Source organism: Tupaia chinensis, unplaced genomic scaffold (genome assembly GCF_000334495.1).
Source record: "Tupaia chinensis unplaced genomic scaffold, TupChi_1.0 Scaffold000635_1, whole genome shotgun sequence".
Taxonomy (NCBI): domain Eukaryota; kingdom Metazoa; phylum Chordata; class Mammalia; order Scandentia; family Tupaiidae; genus Tupaia; species Tupaia belangeri.
Window position 1 is genome coordinate 1,409,326 of NW_006160155.1, and position 21,151 is coordinate 1,430,476.

The window sequence follows — 21,151 nt, forward strand, 5'->3', positions numbered from 1 at the left end:
TGTAAGAAGGTTGTGGTTCTATGTAACTCATTAAAAAAAAAAAAACATTTTAAATGCGCAGTTCAGTGACATTAAGTAGCTTTGCATCGTGTAACCATTGCCACCTTTCACGTCCAGAACTTTTTTCATTTCATAAAACTGAAACTCAGGGTTCATCCATGCTGTAGCATGTGTCAGAATTTCCTTCATTTCCAAACATTAAAAGATTTGCTAGGGGATCTGTGAATTCACTGGAGAGATTGAGGCAGAAGGTGGTGTAGGAGTGAGAAAGCACCCTCACCTATGAGGGATGGTCACACAGCAATTGTTTGTCCTCTCTTTCTCCTATAGGGATATTGCGCATGCGTGCATGCATGCACATGGACCCAGCTTAGTTTTTAAGCTGCCAGGTCCAGGATACAAACCATGCAGTTCGTCATGCGGTATTCAACTGCATTAACTACCACTCCATTGGCTGGCCCAGAATATCCTTCCTTTTTAAGGCTTAATAATACTCCATGTATATACCATATTTAGTTTATCCACTGACTTATCAGTGGATACTTCTGTTGCTTCTACTTTTTGGCCCTTGTGAGTAATGCTGCTCTGGACATAGCCATGTACATAACTCTTCAGCACTTTGTTCTTTAAGCATAGTACCTACTTACCCTCCATTCACTTTTGAACATCTGGATTGTTTCCAAGTTTTTGGCTATTACAAATAGTGACATTGTATGTGTATATACCACATTTTGTCTTTGTGTTCATCCCACACTTGGATCACTGCTGTCTTTTGGCTACTGTGAAAAATGCTGGGATAATCATGGGTGCACAAATTGTTCATCTCAGCTTTCAATTCTTTTGGGTATATACCTAGAAGGGGAATTGCTGGATTATATTGTAATTATATTTTAAATCTTTCAAGGAACTGTCATAGTACTTTTCATAGCAACTGCACAAATTTACATTTCCATCAGCAGTGCAAAAGTTCTAATTTCTCCACATCCTTGCCAACGTTGGTTATTTTCCTCTCTGTTTTGTATCGTAGCCATCTTAGTGTGAAGTAGTAGTATCTTGTGTTTTTTATTTGCATTTCCTAATGATTAGTGATTCTCATATGCTTTTTGGGCATTTGTATATATTTTTTGAGAAATGTTTATTCAAATCCTTTGTTTTTGAATTACATTTTATGGAGTTTCAGGGGCTCAGTATATTCTAGGCATTAATATCTTATGGGATACATTATTAGCAAGTATTTTCTTTCATTCTGTGGTTTGTCTTTTTTTTGCTCTGTTGATAGTGCCCTTTTATGTACACATTTTTAACTTCATTGAAGCAAGCCCATTTGCTTTGCCCTATGTTTTCTTCTAAAACTTTTATAGTCTTGACTCTTAAATTTTTAGGTATTTAGGACCAGCAGTTGATGTAATGGCTGTGTTGCTGGACCCTCATGTAGTCAACTGCAGTTCGAGTCCTGGACCTGGTGGCTTAAACTCATGCTGGGCGCATGTGTGTGCATGCCCGATTTCAAGAGGAGAATGGAGGAGAAGGGATTGCAGCATGGCCATCCCTCAGGGGGTGTTTTCTCACTTTCTGTCTCTCTGTCTTTCTGGCCAGCACATGTGCCCTATAGCAAAAACCTTTCAAAAAAAAAATAGTTTAGGTCTTCAACTTGAGCTACTTTTTATATGTGGTGCTAGTAAAAGGTTGCCTCATTCGTTTGTGTGTGGATTTTTTTTTTCTTCCCAAAACTATTTATTGAAAAGATTATTCTTGCTTCTCTGAATGGTCTTGGCACTCTTGTCAAAATCATTTCACTATATATACACAAGATTTTATTTCTTGGCTATTACATTCCATTGATAAGTCAATCATTGTTATTTTTTGTATTCTTGAAATTACTGAATTTCTTGTTTGTTATGAGATTAGAAGATGCGGTTTAAAAGTGTAGCCTCCTGGACTGGGAGTTGGGACGTGAGTTCTAGTCCTGATGGTGACTCTGGAATAGTCACAACATCCTCCTCCCTGCCCTAACACTTTAAGAAAAAAAACAGATGGTCCTGTTAGTGATTTTGAAGCTAACAGGGGATACAGACTTGGAATGGTCTTTTAGTTCTTAGAAAGAAAGTGAAGGAGGGCCCTCTCCTGCCTGGAAGGCTCTGATTTCTGGTGAAGGTGAGGGCCACCATCTTGCTGACCCTCAGATGACCCTTCTTCCTGCTGTCCCGTGACTATAGTGGAGGTCAGCCCAGAGGTGAGGATTCGGTCAGAGGATAAGCCCCCATGGTGTGCAAACAGGACTAGAGAGAACTCTCATCAGCATTATAGATGGTTGTCCCAGCATCAAAGGGCAGCCTACTCTCTCCTCAGGGCAGGGGAGCTTTTCTGTGTCTTTCACATTGTTGTGAAAAGAGAAAACGAAACAAAACAAAACAACTCTGGTCTTTCAGCCTCAAAAGTCTTCTCCATCATTTTCCACCTGATAGTTTATTTCTCTCCTGACATTCTCCCCTCTCACTTGTATAAAGGCCTGTATCTTTTCTCTCCCTTTGCTTTTTGGATATTTTTACAAGGGAGTTTCAGTGTTCCATGTAGTGTTGTCTCAAAATGTTGCTGTATGGCAAGAGACAGGACATACCCTTTTTTTTTTTTTTTTGGAGAGTTTTTTTTGCTATAGGGCACGTGCGCTCGCCAGATAGACAGAGAGAGACAGAGAGATAGAAAGCGAGAAACCACCCCTCAGGGGGGATGGCCACACCGCAGTCCCTTCTCCTCCATTCTACTCTCGGGATCTTGGGCACGCATGCACACGTGCCCGGCATGAGTTTAAGCCACTGGGTCCGGGACTCGAACTGTGGTCAACTACATGGGAGTCCAGCAACATAGCCATTACGCTAACTGCTGGTCCAGAGACAGGACATACCTTTAAACACCAGAGCAGGTATATGGCATGATTCACATACTAATGAGCTTTGAAGCAAAGCCTAGATTTATGAACAAGCTTGTTCTTATGCTCTTGAGTCTGGAGAGAAAATGAGATTCTAAGGGGTTATGCGTGAAGGTATTGCTCACTTCTGAGGACCATGCACACTTTTACAAGCTTTTGGGTATTCTACCACTTAGGAATTTTCTTCCAATTTTAGTCTGACTAGGATGTAGTTGGAAGTTGTTGATAAGAAGTCTTATAGTTTCTCACAGCAAGTTCATTCATTCATTCATTTTGTGAACACTCAGGAAACATTATTTCCATTTAGGAACTGAGAACTGAGAAAGATGTTGGCTTAGACATGGAGGGAATTTTCAAGTGGCATCAGAAGAAGGAACTTGGTCCTCCTAAGTTGGCAGTTGAGTCATGCTGCTAACAGCACCTCCTGGTGGCCCAAAAGGAAGGAATAGGACCCAGCTAATCTTGCCCACCCTTCCATGTGATGTCTTTGGTAGCTTCTGATGACTGAAACATTTGAGCTATATGATGGTGGGTGTTTACATTATGTAGTGTTTTGATGAAAGCTATGATGTGTGCCCCAAAGTACTAAAAGGTATTGATACGCTTGACTTTTCCCCACCTCCATCATACAACATTGCTATGAAAATGCAATCAATCCAGTTTCTGACATCTTCCCCCCAACCCCACTCTCAAGAGCATCTACTGTATCAAGATGATATTTTTTAATCTTGGCTTGTTTTCCAGGCCATGAATTTAATTTCTCAATGCTCCACCATTCGGCTTTTATGTTCTCAAAGTTGAATGCTGTCCAGCGATAGCTACCGCCATCTTGTTGTCACCTCTTCTTTCCTGGGCATTTTCAAACCATATAATTTTAAAAAATTCATTGCATTTATGGTCATTCAGCCTTGTGCTAATAGCCACCAAGTTCTGACAAAGCAGGTCCGACATCCCTCGATAAGTAAAATCCAAACCTCCTGATGTTGTGTAACAGTAAGCAGATTGGCATGTCTTTGGATTAGTGCAGGCACTGAAGCAAGATGCTCAATCCTTAGTGACCTTTGGCAAATGGATGGGAACATGTAGCTATTGTAGGTTATCTTTATATTCACTGTGTAGACACTCAACCTCTGCCAGGCCAAGACAGAAACTGTCAGGGCAGATAAACTTAGTTAGGAACTAGCTGTTTTCCTTTCTACATCACAGTACTTTGCAGAACTATTTTGTCTGATAACTTGCTTCTTTTTAAAACTTGTCTGTGAATAGTTCTGTGAAGCATTAAGCCTTCTCTCTTGGGTTTTGAGCTGCCTGTACTTTGTTTTAATCTTTGGGCCTAAGACTTTCTCATAAAATGTACAGTCAGCTGTCCTCTGTTGCAGTCTTCTGGTGAGTTCCTTTTAGGGAATCTGTGGAAGATGCTGTATCTGGGTCTTACAGGCACATGTTCTGGGGGATGTGTGTGTGTGCATGTGTACACCTTGCCCAGGAAGCATTCTGTGGATATAGGGTCCCTTTTGATCACTTCTTCCTGAGCCCATTATTGCCTGTCTGTAGCTCAAATATAATTCATATGTTGACTTAGAATTTTGTAAGAACCTAGAGAAAAAGTTTGGGCGAGCATTCTTACCATTTGGAATAAAGCCCATACTTGAATTTCCTTCTTCCAAGGAATGGTGGTGACTCAGGCCAGGGGTGCTGATTCTGAAGACAGTCTGTGTTTTGGGGCAAATTGCTTAACTTCTCAGGGACAGGTTATAACTCCCTCCTAAAACAAGTGATCACATTTCTATGACCCATTCCAGTTTTAATGGACTCCTAGTTCTCTAAACCAAGAATAGGACTGGAACAGAGTGTATTTGGGGAAAGTGGATGAACTATAGGGCTTTTCTGCTTTCATTCCTATTCCAGGTGAAGATAAAAGACTTAGCTCTCTATTGAGCTGACATGAATTCAGAATTCATTAGTGTTCAGGCTTTCTTTTAAGCTTCAGACAGGATCGTGAAGGGAAAAGCCTGCCCTCGATTCCTTTGCCTTATTAGTTCTCATATAATGTGCAGCAGAAACTGCTAATTGTCACTTGAGGTGATGGGTGTGAGGTGGTTTCTTGAAGGAAAAGTTGAATTTTTAAGTTCTTGTCCCCCTCTTGCTTATATAGACGTCTATTTTAGGTCTGTTAGGATGAAGTCTAAATTTAAATTAATTAAATTTGCTCCTTTGCCAAAGAGATGGAGCAGAGGGGAGAGATACAGGCTAACCATCTAAGTATCCAGTTGTGCACAAGCTACTGTAATTATGAAAGTGGAATTTTTTTTTTTTTGGTATTTTTAAGAGTGTGAGTTACCCTTGCTTGTGCTTTGTACAGAAAAGATATAAAACATACATGTGATGGGGTTGGCATGTGGCATGGTGGCTAAGGTGCCGGATTCTCACAAGACCGACTGTGGTTCAAATCCTGGTGGCTTACTTCCTCACTTTCTCTTTCTCCTGCTCACTCTTGCGTTGTCCCTTTCTGGTCAAATAAAAAAAAATAAAGTGAAATAAAATAATTAAAAAAAATACGTATGAATGTTTGCTTTGCTAAAGAGCCATCTAGACATTTCAGTTTGTTCCAAACTCTTACATAGTTAATATTTTAAAAGGAGTTTCCTTTAATTTTATTTATAACTCAAAGTATTTATACTTGCATGTGATAATGTACTTCTCACATCTTGAGCCCAATAACTGTGTTTGTGCATTAGCTTCATAGAACATCAAGCTTAAGATGAAAACATCATTTTAAAAAAAGTCTGAATCCTGGGTGTCCGCTGATTATACCTTTTGGTTCATGACTCTCCATCTAGTTAGCCTTCTCTAAGTCTGTTAGGAAGTTTGTAGTCATTGAACATTTGCTTAGTGACATCCACATGCTGGTCTTCACAGGGACATTGGCTCCTAGAGCTGGAACTTAGCCCAGCAGTCAGTGCCATCCACTTTATGATAAGGCACTGTCTCTAATGTGCCATCTTTCTTTGGCTAAGGGATTTAACTAATGTGAATCTGGAAAAGCAGAGCTTTGGTTGAAAGACAGTCCCTTGGCTATATAATAATTGTAATTAAGATTATATCATTTCAGTCAGAGGTGGCTGAAGGGCCCCATTCTTGGCTCTCTCACTTTCTGGCTATATGACGGTGAGCAGTTGTCTTAATGTCTCTGAACTTTATTTGTACGTTAAAGATATTACTAATTTTCAGCATCATCCAGAGGGTGACTGGGATAATGTTAGTCCACTCAGTTTGTATAATTTGAATCAGAACTACTAACAATGATCACACTCAGGATAATATTAAAATTTACTAACTTAATTTTATTCATGGAACTTCAAAATGAAGGGAACAAGATTTAACTTTTAGCGCTCTTAATGGGAAATTCTGAATCATTTATTTCCTGTAATATGGGTCATCTCTTGGTGTCTGCAGTAAATTGGTTCTAGGACCCCCTGCGAATACTCAAATCTACAGATGTTAAAGTGTCTTATACAGAATGCTGTAGTATTTGTATGAGGCCTACATTGGCCTCCAGTATGCTTGAAATAGGTCCTAGATTACTTATAATACTTAATATAATGCCTGTACATCAATCATGTGGATTCAGCCTAGACTTGGCATGTGGCAAGTTCATTTTTGTGTTTTGGAATTTTTTTTTTTCAAATAGTTTTGATTGGAAGTAGGTTGAATCTTTGGATATAGAACCCATGAATACAAAAGGATGGCCATGCTTGGATTATTTAATTGTTTGTCTTTGTGCCTTCTTTCACCTCTCCTCCTTTTCTCTTACTCTTTAATTTGAAGATTTACTGGCATAATGATTTACCAGCTCATTTGTCTTTGGGTAAGTTTAGCACAAGAGGGAAAACCAAATCCCCGTAGCACTGAGATGTGATCACCAGCATTGCCCAATCATATAGTTAAAAGAAAATTTGACAGAATGAGAAATCTCGCAGTGTCTTTGTAAGAGCTTGGTGTGAATGTCATGTATTTGAAGCAATTAAAGCAAGGGTGAAAAAAATTAGATATTTGAGGAGACTAAAGAGGGAAATAAACAGAAATCCTTATGGGCTTGGCTATTTGAAATGACAGTGCCATTAAGTCATGTGACACTTTTCTTGTTTTGGATGCTAAACAGGAAAACTAGCTTTGCTCTAGTTTTTATGGTCTACTTCTGAATGATTGCATCAAGGTAACAAAAATTTCTGACAAGTGGACCTGATTTCTGAATCTTCTCCTCATAGAGGCAATGAGGAAAAGTATCAGAAGAATTATGTGTTTTTGTTATCGTGAAAACATTAATAATAATAGAATTTGGTTGGAACCAATTTTTACTTTGAAAATCTAGACATTTTAACGGGTACATATAACTGATAAATCTTTTTTGTGGTTGTCAAAACAAGCAACGCTAATTTTGTACATTTCGTATTATAACTAAAAGCACTTTGACAGTCTGAAATTGGGTGTATCAATATGGAGAGCAAACAGACTATTCATTTAATCATTGCACTTCTCTAAGGATTTTGACATTTCTAAAATATATATCACTTCCAAATCATGAAGTACAAAGTTGATAAAGGTGGTGATGCCTGCAATTTAAGAAAGCTGACCATCTTTTGGGGATTGCTGGTTTCCTTGGCATGCACCTGCCCAGCTTCTATCGAGATAATTTCTCATAAGGTCCACCTGCTTGGTTGGTATCCTGAGGTCTAATAGCCATGCTGGAGATTGCCCAGTCTGTCTGTTGGTTTTCAAGGGGGTCCAGATGTGGAGCATCTGATGGTGTTGCCCTGATGTTAGAGTCAGTTATAGGGAGTCAGAATCCAAACTCCAGGCAGGGTTAGAGAAAGGAAGAGTCCAGGAGTGACTGATATCTATTTTCAAGGGTGGGAAAATGTCTGCTGGTGTGCCAGGCATGAAGAAGGCCACTGCTAGATCTGCCTACCTGAAAGCAAAGGGCCTCTGTAGGTGGGACATTTCACATAGTGGTAAGCCACATTTTCTAGCAGATAGGTCAGCCCTCTCCAAGGAGGGTAAGGTTGCTTGCTCCAGAAATGGTGTGGAGTCTGGGCCCCTTCACCTGCCCCTTCCCTCTTTCTATCATCACTCTCCAACCTGCCTTCTTTGAAACCTAGGTCATTGCTTCCCTCCACAGAAGTCTCCTAGTGTGCCCTCTGTTTGGGCATTTTAGTGACCCTCTGTTGATCATTTTACTTATTGCCACTCTTCTATTGACTGTGAACCTTTTTTTTTTTTTTTACACATTTTTTTTTTTTTTTTTTTTTTTTTACTTTTTTTTTTTTTTTTTTTTTTTTTGCTATAGGGTGCATGCACTTATGAGAGAAAGACAGAGAGAAAGCAAGAAATCACCCCTCAGGGGACATGGCCATGCCACAGTCTCTTCTCCTCCATTCTCCTTTTGGGATTCTAGACGTGCAAGTACATGTACCCAGCATGAGCTTTAAGCCACTGGGTCTGGGACTTGATCTGTGGTTGACTATGTGGGAATCCAGTGACTTAACCATTCCACCATCTGCTGGTCCCTTTGTGAACTTTCTGAGGACACTGCATACTATATATTTTTAGTTTTTGTTTTAATTGCTCACTGTAGCTTATACTCGGTATTGTTCTCAAAGCATTTATTTAACACCAAGGAAGGTGGAGTGGTCTTCTGCTTTTTAACCTAAAAATTGACCTGGTGACTAATGTTTGTGGGTGTGCATGCATGTTGGGGGGAGGGATTAACAGAGTAGGTAGGCTAAGAATCCAGATTCTGAAGTCAGACTGCCTAGTTTAGGGAAGCTGCTTACTGTGTGACCTTGAATGAGTTAAACTCCCCCTAGTGCCTTAGTTTCTTCCTCTGTACAATGCAGGACAATATCTATTTCACATGGTTGAATTACATGAGTTAGCCATTATTGTCCTTGTTATATTACTATTCCTGAACCTGAGGACTTCAGGGAGGAAGAGGTAGTAGTCAACCGTACTTTGGGCTAGTGAGTTTTTATACTGCTTCAGGAGGCTAGTTTAGTGAAGGAATCTTTGCTTAGAGGCAGGAAAGTGACTTTGGCCTCCCCTTTTTTCTGTTCTCCACGACTGTCATGCCTTACAGCTCATTTCCGTGTTGCAGGAGACAGTGATAACGCCTTTTACATGCCGGGACTCTTCTTAGCTGCTTGCTTTTGTGAGCGAGCATCTCCTGTTAGAGATTAGAGTCTTAATCTTAAATGATATTTCATGGCCTAAGACTTAAATTTATATATCACTATCTCAAATAATGTATTGGATTGCATTAAACAGATTGTAGATTAACATGCAACTATAAAACAAATCGTCAATGTGTGTGTTGACAACTCTAAGTGCAAGTTCATATATTTAACTACATTTGGGGAATATTGAAGTGTTTAAAGCAGCTTAACGGGCTGATGTAAAATTAAGCATCATGTTCTATTTCAATTTGTGGGCCAGCCTGAGAGACAATAAAATGGAGGCTTAGGCTGGAGAGGAAGGGAATGTAGAAGAAAATTCAGAGGGAGGCTTGCCCCCAGGGAAATCCTGGCACAGTTGAGACATGTTGGGTTGCAGAAGAAGGAAGTACACTTGTGTCTTCAGCCTGTTAGCAGCTAGTTAAAGCCTCAAGGAGTGTGCAATGTAGTTGAGGAGGTAACAGGACCAACATGCTGGAAGCAGTGGTGAAAAATAAATCCTTAGCAGTAAACTGAGTGGGAGAGGCCACATGCTGAGAGTTCACTGGGAAGGACTGTGGCACTCGGGATGTTCATCAAGATCCTAGAGATGGTGGCACTTGGGCTGATCCTGGGAAGAGGGTCAGTGAGGAGACTAGAAGATGAGGATGGGAGGAAACTTGGCGGGTGCTATGGTAATGGGTTCCTGGGACAGTGGGAAAAGGACAACTGGGGAGAATCAGGTGGCAGAGAACCACAACAATCAGGCAAGTGAAGATTCTGAAACTGGAGCCAAGCTGCTTGGGTTCAAATCCCAGTGCCTCTCCCCCACCCCCTCCCAATTTACTAGCTATATGACCTTGGGCAGGTTACTTAACCTCTTTGTTTCTCCGTTTTCTTATTTGTAAAGTAGGGATAATAATAGCATCTGCCTTTTGGATTGTTGTAAAGATTAAAAGTATAGTTTACAGTCTGGCAGGTGGCATGGTGGTTAAGGCACTGGACTCCCATATGGTTGACTGTGGTTGAAGTCCCAGACCTATGACTTGCTGTTTCACTTTCTCTCTCTCTGGTCAAAATTAAATAAATAAATAAATAAATAAATAAATAAATAAATAAATAAATCTATCTTAAAAAAAAAGTGTAGTTGAATAGGGAAAGGGAGTTGTATAAATGTAATAGCATTTGACCTGCAACGAATGTATTTAAGTTTGATTCTAGGGTGAGACTGGAGTTGAGGAGGCAAACTGGGGAGGGTGTTGAAGTACTAGAGGTGCCAGGTAATACATCCCAGACTGAGTGAATTTTAATAAAGAAGAGGGTATGTCTATCTGTCTATATTTTAAAACTATTATTTGCTTGGGATGTGAAAAATATTGGTGTACATACTCTGCCATGGTTCTGTAAGCCTTCATATAAACAGTACATCCTGAAAGAGGTATATATGAGCTGGAAGTGTGGATCTTACAAAATGTGGGCATTTATTCTCCCCTTCTCTCTTGTTCCACAGTATTTAAACTTTTTTTATTTTTATTTTTTTTTGGTACCTATTCCAAAACTTGCTCCTAATTGATTTGGAGCAGGGGAAAACAAAAACAAAAAATAATGTATATACACACACGAATGTGTGTGTGTGTGTATATACACACATATATACATATATATGTATGTGTGTGTATATGTATATGTGTATAAATATAAATTATTTGGAAAGAGACAGCAGGTTACACTTGCAGATAATGCGGGGTGACCAGGGAAAACCCCAGTGTAATCTGGAGCTGTATTAAACAGGTATGATGTATAAAGCCTTTTTCACTTTGTGTCATGTCAATGAGATCCTTGTTGGTACTCGAGCTGCTTAGCAGAGTTCAAAGAGAATGCAAAAAAAAAAAAAAAAAAGGGAGAGGTGGGTAGGCCTGTGGAAAAATGATTCAAAGAATAAAAAATATATTACTGAAGGAAAATTTTGTAAGCCTGGTATGTTTAGTTTAGGGAAGGGAAAGATAAAGGGTAAATTAGCTAATCCTCTCAAATAGCAAAGGATTTAAAAATTTTTAATTTTCAAAGAATGTTCCACAGAACCCAAGTTCTGGGAAGAAGAGAACAGCTTCTGAAGTCAAGTTAGGTTGGGAGGCCATGTGCTGTCTCCTCCATGGGCAATTCACAAAGCATATTAACATCTAAAATGGTTGAGGATTTCTGTAGGAAAGGAGTCTGTTTCACTTCGACTATCCTGGTGTACTCTAAACATTTCTTTTATCTCTGCAAACTCTTATTTTTCTAATACCTGTAGAAAATGCTGATTTTAAAGTTGCTAAATTTTAAACAAATTTAGTAACAAAACAGTAGAACACATAAGAAAAGATTTGCTGTGTGAGACTGAACATGATGGTGTTAATATATTAGAATCTTCTACTTAGGAATGCTCCCCTCTCTTGGTGGGTGGTGTCACAGAAGAGAACACCATCAGCCAGCTATTCTCAAGGCCATTATTTGCCTGTCTCATGGGTGGCTGCCACTGGTCCCTTCAGTCCTGAGGGCCTAGATATAAACCGAGCCATGTAGACTCAGGCTGGAAGCTGGAGTTGTCTGATGGTTAGTGGGTGGAGGAGCTTGAATGGACTGGACCCATTGGCAGCAGCTGAGATGGATGCCCTTGATGCTGGCTGAGGAAGGACAGACTCAGACCTGGAACTTGACTGAGGCTGCTCTGGGGAGACATGGCACCTTGTGGACATGGAGTACACATCTGCCTCTGTCAAGAGTGAGAGGGTCTGGAGCTGTCAACTATTGTGCTCGTTAGGAAATTCAGGAACCAGAATTCAGAGACTCTTTTCTACCTGGAAGGTTTATGGTACCTTCTTCATTAGAGTCAGTAATTCTCTTTCCATGTTTTACTTAAGACCCAACTTTCTTCTCTACCCTTTATGTTCCCTTCCTTTTTCCTCTTTAGTTTTTACTCTTTTTTTCCCTCTTCCCTCATGTTCCTCTTTCCTCTTTTCTTTGAGACAGAGGGAGAATACTAAGGTTTTCTACCCTGTCATTGCCCTATTATTTTCTTGCTTTTTGCTAAGAAATATATGCATCTTACTCTTATTCTTAGGACAATCTTTTTGCTTTTCCTGATCATAAATGACCTTTCCCTCTTCCCATCCCCATAGAAATGTGAATGTCTGAGTGTCTCTTTCTCTACACACACACACACACACACACACACACACACACACACACACTATCTTGAAGGTACAGGATACACCTTTTGTGTTTCATTTATTGTAAAGTATTGCACACATCTGTAATTATATTACTCTTAAAATAAAGCCTTCATCCACTCTTAACATCTTTTGATGTCCCTTCCCTGCTGACTCTATTTTTTCTTGTTCCCACTTTACGTTAATGTGAAGAGACAGTTGAGTAAATGCACAATGAACTTCAAAACCTAGTAATTGTTTTTCAGAAAGAATGAAACTTGCGAATTAGATATGGATTGTAAAAGAACACCAGGGCTGATTAGTGTTCGTGAGGGGCGCCTGCCGGACGGCTCTGACACCTGCCTGCCAGCACTCTCCAGAATGCCACTGGTGATGCCTCTGTTCTGCCCATCACAGGGCGGGGGGAGAAGTGGTGGGTGGGAGTTAAAAGGCTCCGCAGTGAGCCACCTTGTCAGGCTCGCCCATTCACGGGACGTCTGACATAAAAGGCATTGAGAAACAAAGATGAGTTGCATCCATTTTACAAGGAAACTCTAGTTATCTGTAAAAATAAAATAAGATAATGTTTTTTAAAAAAGAGGGAATGAATGAACATTGAATGGGTTTACCACTTTTTTTTTTAAGATAGTAGAGATAATGAGTTTTTTGAGACTTGAGGGAGGAAAAGAATTCACAAGCTAAGTTTCAAGCTGCTGAAAAATTGCTTTTAGGAAAGGGAAAAAAACCCACCCTTTTCCATGCTAACCATCTGCTTGCATCTTGTTTACTGCCCAGAGTGCCAGTTTGTGCTTATTAATCATGCTTACACAAGTATCTTAATTACTCCCTATGTAGCTGCTCTGTCTTGAACTCAGAAGTTGACCTTTCTCTTTTTATTCCTTTAAATCATTAATCATACACAATCAACGCCAGCGGGGCAGAGCCACGGAGAAGGCTACCCAGATTCTCACACCTCACGCCAGTCCCAGGCAGACAGGGAACGCCAGAGTGACTGCTTTGCCAGCAGCCTGGCAGATCTTAATTAATGGCTTGGCTGTGTGGAAACACTGCGCTGGGAGCTGAGGGGGGCCTCTTCCTCCATCGCCCCTTGGTGCTTTCCCTTGTGCCTTCCATTGCTGCCTGCTTTGAGAGTGACTGCTTTATTCTGCTGAAAACCATAAAGGCCTCTGCTCAAATGCTACAGACCTGCACACCTAGATGTCTCCTGAAGCATCCGAGCAGAGGTTGAATGAACTTATGAGAGGAGATAGTATTTTTACCATGAGTCGGGGTTGGTAGTAGACTGGTGCTTCTCACATTTTCCATGTACTTGAATCTGGTAGGAATCCTGTTAAAACGTAGACTTCTGATTCAGGAGGTCTGGACAGGACCTGAGAATCTGCATCCCTGACAGGCTCCTAGGCGATGCCGGTGCTGCTGGTCTGAGGACTAACTACATTCTGGGTAACATAGAGCTAGATGATTGATGGCAGCTGAGGCCCTCCCTCCAAATATAGAGATATGATAAGAGAATGTCACCTCTAGGGTGTGACATATTTTTTCCCTTTAGCTAGATCAGTAGCAATATTTTGGTGAGAAGGAATAGTAAGAATTTTCACACAAGTGACATACTCATGCCCAAGTATGGCACCTTTATTTGGGCAAGGGAACACATAAGATGTGGTGGTAGGCTTTTTCTATGGGAGAACTGGCGAAACTGAGACTTTGTAAAAAAATCTTTGCATTGAACTTTGTAAAAAGTTGCTTAAAATAGTTGGAAAAAAAATTCTCCAGAAAAAACTGAAGAGCTCGAAACTAAAATAATAATAAGAAGAAAAGGATTGAGGCTTGAGTTTCACAAGGCTGCTGCTCAGTTCCAATATACCAGACAAATTATAGGATGCAAAAGTAATTTTGTTTTTCCCTACCCTGTTCTTTCCCCCTCCTGAAGACGATGAGAAACTTAGAGATAAGAAAGAGGGAAAAATGTAAACTGAAGGCCTCTTTTGGCCAGGTTGAATGTTCAACTTTTAAAGGTCTGACATTTAGCTTCTCTGGCAAAAGAACTTGATTTTTGTTGTTGTTGTTGTTTATCATGATTAGTTTTACATTTAAGTGTACTATGTGAAAAGTTGTATGGTAGTAATGGACATATTAAATTTTGACTGGAACTTCTATTGGTGACATAAAGAAGAAAGAAATTTGAAACACATTCTAAATAGGGATTGGGATTTGTATACTATCCCATCTAGGGGAAGCTGAGTAGATCATACACCGATGTCATGGTTCTGTCCTTGGTAATCCTTAGGAAAGAAACACATAGAAACATGTTTTAACTAACCTCCACTGCTTTTTCTTTCATCCAAACAATGGAGTTAGGGTCAGGGTGGTAAAGGATTTTATTAAAAACAAAGTCTTAAGTAAAAGCAACAGATCTGTATGACTGAAAAATCACCTAATTTATTCATATAAAAAACTTGTCATTCCATATGCAATAAGAATACACGGTTAACTGGCTTTATTATTTACATTAAAATTACTTGTTCATGAAATAAAAAAAATCAATTACTTTGAATGAGGTGAATTAAGAAAGTATTTCATCAGTATGGCTTGTCTTTTCAACTGGCCGCTTTTTTAGAGTTTCTTGTTGATTTATGAAGTGAAAATTCTGTCTTGTCTCTGGCGAGGACATTCTGTAGCCTTCCTACATAGTTTTGGTATTTGGGTATGTGCGTGTTTTTGGCAGCCTGGAGAATATCCTGGCTGAGATGACAGAGGGACATAACTCACTTTTCTTTTGGTAAAGTAATAATTAATTTGAACTTCTGGACATGAAGCATTTGAGAACTAGAGCTAGGCGCCTTGCATAACCACGATCTGCTGTTAAACTCTTTATTGAAGACTCTTCTTGTTTTTGGCACTTTGTACTGACTTCAGAGCCGGCTGATTTAAGTGTTGAGAGCCTGGTTTGGCAGGAATTGTGTTATGTTTTCTCTCTGAAGGCCATGGATCTGACCTCTCTAAGGAAGCCAGGCTATTTTTAGGGAAAGGCTAGTGTGGCATTTTTCTGGGGGAAAATCTATGTTATTTTTCATAGAGAATTCTTAGGGCAGGAGGAGAGAAGGGGCCAATGCCTCATTTAGGACCCTGCATCTGTAAACAGATTCTTCTCTTCCCTGCCCAGAATTGGTACTTTGTCCCTGAGTGGATTCCAGGTTTGCTATTAAGGGAAAGGACTATAGATCTTTCATATAAGAAGTATCTAAAAGTCCTTTATTTAACAAAGAGGTTACAAATACCTAACGCCATTGGTCTGGGCTGGGAGCCTGGAAATATGTCATATCTATGGCTCCCCAGGTCATTTCAGCGTTCCACCAGGATTGAGAACCACAATAAAAGTCTTCATTTCTGTTCTGCTCACTTCTGTATATTTCATTCTGTAGCTGCTATACCTGTCTAGAACCCCATCAGTGTAGCTCTGGAGATAAAAGGGTGACCTAAGCGGGGTGTCTATCTTTGAGATACCTACAGACTATGGAGAATGGTACTCTGAAGTACCAGACTAACCTCCCAGGTCTTGACTTTGCCTTCCTTCTCCTGTTTTTGGTGGTCTTGTCATGGTTCTTGATTGTGCTTGGTCTATCATTCAGCACTTACCTGAGCTTTGTTATAGGTATGCTCCCCATGCAGTTCTAACTCGGGGCTTAGTTTAGACCTGTAGTCCCAAGAACATAGTGTAGCAAGGTTCTCTGGTGAGGGTTGCTGGAGCAGCCTGAAAAGAACAAAGTTTAACGTTTGTCTTGACTATAGGGCCCTTCAGAATATTCTCAAATACACAGTCTTTTCCACTTATATCTTCTCATGAACTCTCTTCATTGGGAGGCCCTTCTGTGGGTTAACTGTCCCTAAAGTTTACTTTGGCCAGTGCTGTTCTAACCTCTGGGACTGGGTCCAGTCTCCACTCTAGATAATGTAGCCATTTTTATGTTTGGTCTAGACTGCTGACTTGTGAGTTCTGTCTTGGGGCCGTCTGGCTCCCATGTGTCTGTTCTTTCTTCTTTAATTTTTTTCTTTTTTACTTTTATAGACCCTAGCTTTCTCCCATTGGAATCCATAACAGTATGCCATTTCCATTTCTAATACTAACAATGGCAAACCCCAAGTGATAGAGACTTCTCCATTTCTTTCCTTGCATAGTTAGGTGGTGGCATCATTGATTCATTTACAATGGGCAAATCTATGTATTAGGTGATAGAGGTTGAGATCAGTTCTACAAGAATTTATATATTGAGCACCAACTGTATGGCAGGCACTGGGCTTGATGACAGGCACACAAAGTTAGGTGATAGTTTCATTTTGCTAGGAGAAACTCAAGTACTAACTTAGAGCATAGTGATCCTGTCCTAATATCATTCTATGTTTCATGATGGTTGAAGGAGGAGAGGTAGTGGTAGAATTCGGTCTATTTAGAATTTGAAGGGAACTTGAAATCTTTTTATACATAAGGAAAGCAGAGCCAAGAGAGAGAAGAGGTGATTCGCCCTGGCTGAATAATGGGATAGGAGGGACTGAAGTTCAGAAGGCTGACACAACACTCCAATGATCTTTTGATGCTGGCCTGCCATTAGGTTGGCAGAAGGAATTGCCTTCATTCATTAATGCTTGTTTCCAAAAATACACTGTTTCCTCTTATTGGAACCATCATAAGACAGAGCAGTTAAAGTGAAAAGAAAACCCTTTCACATTCATGAGAAATTGACCCAAATCCCTAAGTTTTAAAAAACAAAATTCTGAAAACAAATCAGTGATGGACTGGCTTGGAACAAAAATCATTTGGAAGAAAGTCTATCCTTTAGCCCTTCAAAACTATATTGCCACCATTTGCAATACACTACCACCACTATCCATCTCCTCACTCTCCTTGTTAATTCCAAAATCAAAATCAAATACACATATTTTGAATTGCTATGAAACTTTAATCTTTATTAATTTCACTTATTAATTTAATGTCAGGGAAAGTTGTGAAAGAGTTTGAAATTAGCAGAAAAGATTTCTGGGTATTTTGTCTAGAGCATTCTTCTAGGTTATCAGTGCCTTCTACTGTCTTTAGTCTACTGAATATTTTAGAAATATGTACATTATAGGCAACTGATAATGCAAACAATTCTCAGCAAATAGAAATGGAAATGAATTGTGTCCTGTATTATGCAATTTTTCTTACCCTGTGGATGTGAGTTTTATGTCTATTTATAAATTTAGCATTTCCGATGGGCAATATATCTGTGGTACTTTTGAATCTGTGAACTGATATAACATCTCACTGGTTCTCTCATTAACTGATAGATTCACAACATATTTACATGTATTTATTTCATATTTATATGAAAGTCATGATTTTACCTTGTTTAAAACTTTATCTTTTAACAGTATGAATATTCCTATTATTCACTTTGGAAATATGAATGTTTACTAGGGATGAGAGCTCGTATCTAGTTTAAAAACCATATTACTTTTCTAAAATCTGAAAAATGTATGAATTATAATATGTATATATGACCATAAGGATTTCAGACTGGGGATTATGGGACTGTGGTATATTGTTCCTTCTCTCATTGTGTTCTTGGTGTCAAGTTAGTCATAAGCTACTAAGCAGTTGGAGAAAACCAAAGCAGAACTCAATGAAAATATCTATTTGTTTTGAATTTTTGTGATGAGAGAAGTTACAGGCTAAACGTAAAGGAACAGTTCAACAAGAGTTGAGTGTTGAGGAAAATAGTTGTCCTTTTCCTTTTGAGATTACTCTAACATGCTGACCAGCACAATAAGAATAAGACAAGTATAGAAAAATACCAAAAAAAAAAAAAAAAAAAGACAAGTATAAAAACCAGGCACCACAAATGCTCAGCAGTACTCTATGATAAGATGCTTTTTTAGCCAAATAGATCCAGAATTACTTATTTTTTAGGACATAATCCTAAACTTACAAAATTCTCACATCTGTAGATTCCCAAAAATACAGTCATGGATCATTGTTTGAGAAATCAGGACAGGTTTAATCAATCAGTTGCACAAGTTAGTTGCAATTAGTTGGCTCTTTTCCTGAAGGCAGTTGGGATAAAGAGGAAGAGGGTGGCATGCATAAATATGGATATCTACAATGTATTCTTAAGAGAGATTCTTGCTACAGGGCATGTGTGCTCACCAGAGACAGACAGAAAGCAAGAAATCACTCCCTACTGGGGATGGCCATGCCACAATCCCTTACTTTTTGATTACCCTTAGCTTGTATCAGGAGTTTGATGTTTTTGTTTTCTGGAAATGGCTCTTTTTCTCTTAGATACTAGAAGCTTATTATGGGCTGTGTGGCTCAAGCATTTTTGTGATTCTTACTATGTTGGCAAACATATTCTTGTGTCATCATCCTCTGCAAATTATGGGATGTGGCTGCCTGGGATGCTATGTTGAGGATTTTCAGGGTTGCTTCAGTGAAAATGTGCTGTAATATGATGATAATCCTTCATGAGCACAGGTATGGGAAGTGTGGGCATGAACCTCTGTCTGCCAGGAAACACTTGCAGATTAGGTCAGTGCTATATAGTACCATGACACTCTTAGGTTTGTCCCCAAGTCTAATAATATGAAGACAAAGCTTTTATTTATTGTATTATTATTATTTTTTTTGGTCTGCTTTCTCCCCAAACAGTGTCTCACAGAGGATAGGTACTCAGTTAAAAAACATTCTTCTGAATGAATGAATTGCTAACAGAATGAGAAACTTTGTATAGAACTTTAGTGCAATTTAAATATGACACTTAACTAGTGATGTAGCAGCATCTTAACTAGTGATGTAGCAGGATACAGTTAATAAAACAGGTTATCTCAACTTTCTAAAAGTGGTCTGGCATTAAGTTTTTGATTATTAAGGAGGTAGGAACTCCAGAGAAGAAGAAATTAATTGGAAATTGCTGCTTTGCTGATTCATTCAGCAAATGTGTGTCATGTGTGTGATGCATCTACTGTATGCTAGATGCTTTACTCCCTGGCTTGAGGAATTAGTCTGGGAGACCCTTTCCTTTTTCTCATATGGTTATGACTAAGCTGTGGCTCAAGTGTGTAAATATCTCTTTAGACACCATAAGCACATAAACAATGTATTGCCTCTGAAGGACTTCCTTCTGGGTGTAAGATGCTGATAAAATTGTGTGCATTTTCCTTCTAACCCTGTTGGGTTCCTTATGTAGCTTTGGGGGTCCCCGCCGAGGTGTTGTTCCTAGTTCTGTGGGTATGAATTGTTTCAGCGATGGCACCCTGTTGGCATTGGGGTCTAAACCTGGAAATGAGGAGGAATGGAGCAGTGCTCCTCAAAGGGCAGGTCTTTTTTCCTATGACTTTTTTTTTGGGGGGGGAGGGGGAGGGCGGGAATTGGGTAAGGAATAAAACAGAGAGTCTCTCTTATGATGCTCTTGCTAATCCTTTAGCCTCAGCCCATTACAGCCTGAGGTTCAAACCACACACCGCCTCCCCAGGTCTGTTTAGACAGCAAGGGATGCATTTCTAAGTCACATAACATTATGCCTATTATGTAAAGCCAAATTATTTTGCGAATTATCACAAACATTGATCTGCCCTTGACAGTACTTTACAGTTTTGCAGGAGATCTGCAGACTGATACCGTTAGCAGGGTGTCAATTTTTGTCACTGGTAAGCTTCTTCCTTCAGTCAACTGCAGTTTGAAAAGAGTCCAGCATAACAGAGCATTGCTATCTCTTAAACTTGGCTCTAACCTTCAAAGACTAATAATTTATTATTCGTTGTTATGCCTTAGTACTTTTTTGGTGATAATATATCATTTTTAATATTGATAACTTGATTTTTGTAATATAAAGACATAAATAGGAGAAAAAGATAATGGTAGCTAAGTACTTTTATGGGTAGCAATCTGAATAGGGTTCTTGATGAAATTCATTCAACATTTATCTGCATAAATTATGGTAGTTAAAGGACAGGAGCAGATGAGAAGTACACTTAAGGCCCTTTTTTATAGCAGTATAAAAGAGAGCAAAAATTACATTCATTACTTTTTAAAATATAGCAACTCTATTATAGTTTTCATTCATTGAAAGTAAATGTCTTGATAGTTAATGAAACATTGTTTGATGTTCAGTAGAGTCAGTGTGATGGTAGAAGCAACATTTACCTTTTCATAAAGCCTTATCAGTAATGTCCCTACTTGGTCACTGGCCACTTGTTCTCAAAATACTAAGGGTACAAATGACCTTTAGGAAGGGAAATGAAATCCCCTTCATTAGCAAAAGTGAATTAGGTGCAATGTGTGTTTACTTTGTGAGCGCTAAAGTGACTTTGAAATGTGTAAGAATTCATTTGTAGAAGCCAGTGTGTCCAAAGCACAAAGGAAAGAAGCTGTAAGATCTTCTGTTGTCACTCTCCATCTCCTTTATCAGAGCACATCTTTCTAGTTTTTATACTCTAAATTTATAAGTAAAGATATGACTCACCTTTTCTTTTTCATTTGCTACTTAAGTTTCTCTTTTGGATTCTACAGACAAATTTTGAAGAAAAATAGTAAAGAGGTCTAGCTTGGTTAGAATGCTGATGGAGAGGAGCATGGCTCTTGAGAACTGGCTTTCTATTTCTAGTCTTTTTGTTCATCTTGGCTCCAAGGAGGCTTCTGGGTAGAAAGGTGCCATCTCCTTTAGATGCTGGTTTCTCTAGCTGGATACACTTGGATCACCAGGTTAGTTCTTTGCATTTCTTCTTTGCCTAAACTTTGGATTTTGTTTGCAAGGAGCTAAAATCAGATCAAA

At 39.3% G+C, this 21,151-nt stretch overlaps 2 long non-coding RNA genes across 2 annotated transcripts in view; one reads left to right on the forward strand and one right to left on the reverse strand.

Annotated features, from left to right (window-relative positions):
• The window catches only part of LOC106733166 (uncharacterized), a 338,607-nt gene that overhangs the window by 233,144 nt on the left and 84,312 nt on the right, over positions 1-21,151 (forward strand). The window lies entirely within an intron of this gene.
• Positions 14,386-21,137, reverse strand: LOC102478244 (uncharacterized). The gene is made up of 3 exons (XR_336165.2): positions 20,843-21,137; positions 15,984-16,098; positions 14,386-14,629 (listed from the first exon to the last, which is right to left on the reverse strand). It is a non-coding gene; the product is annotated as an uncharacterized LOC102478244 (long non-coding RNA).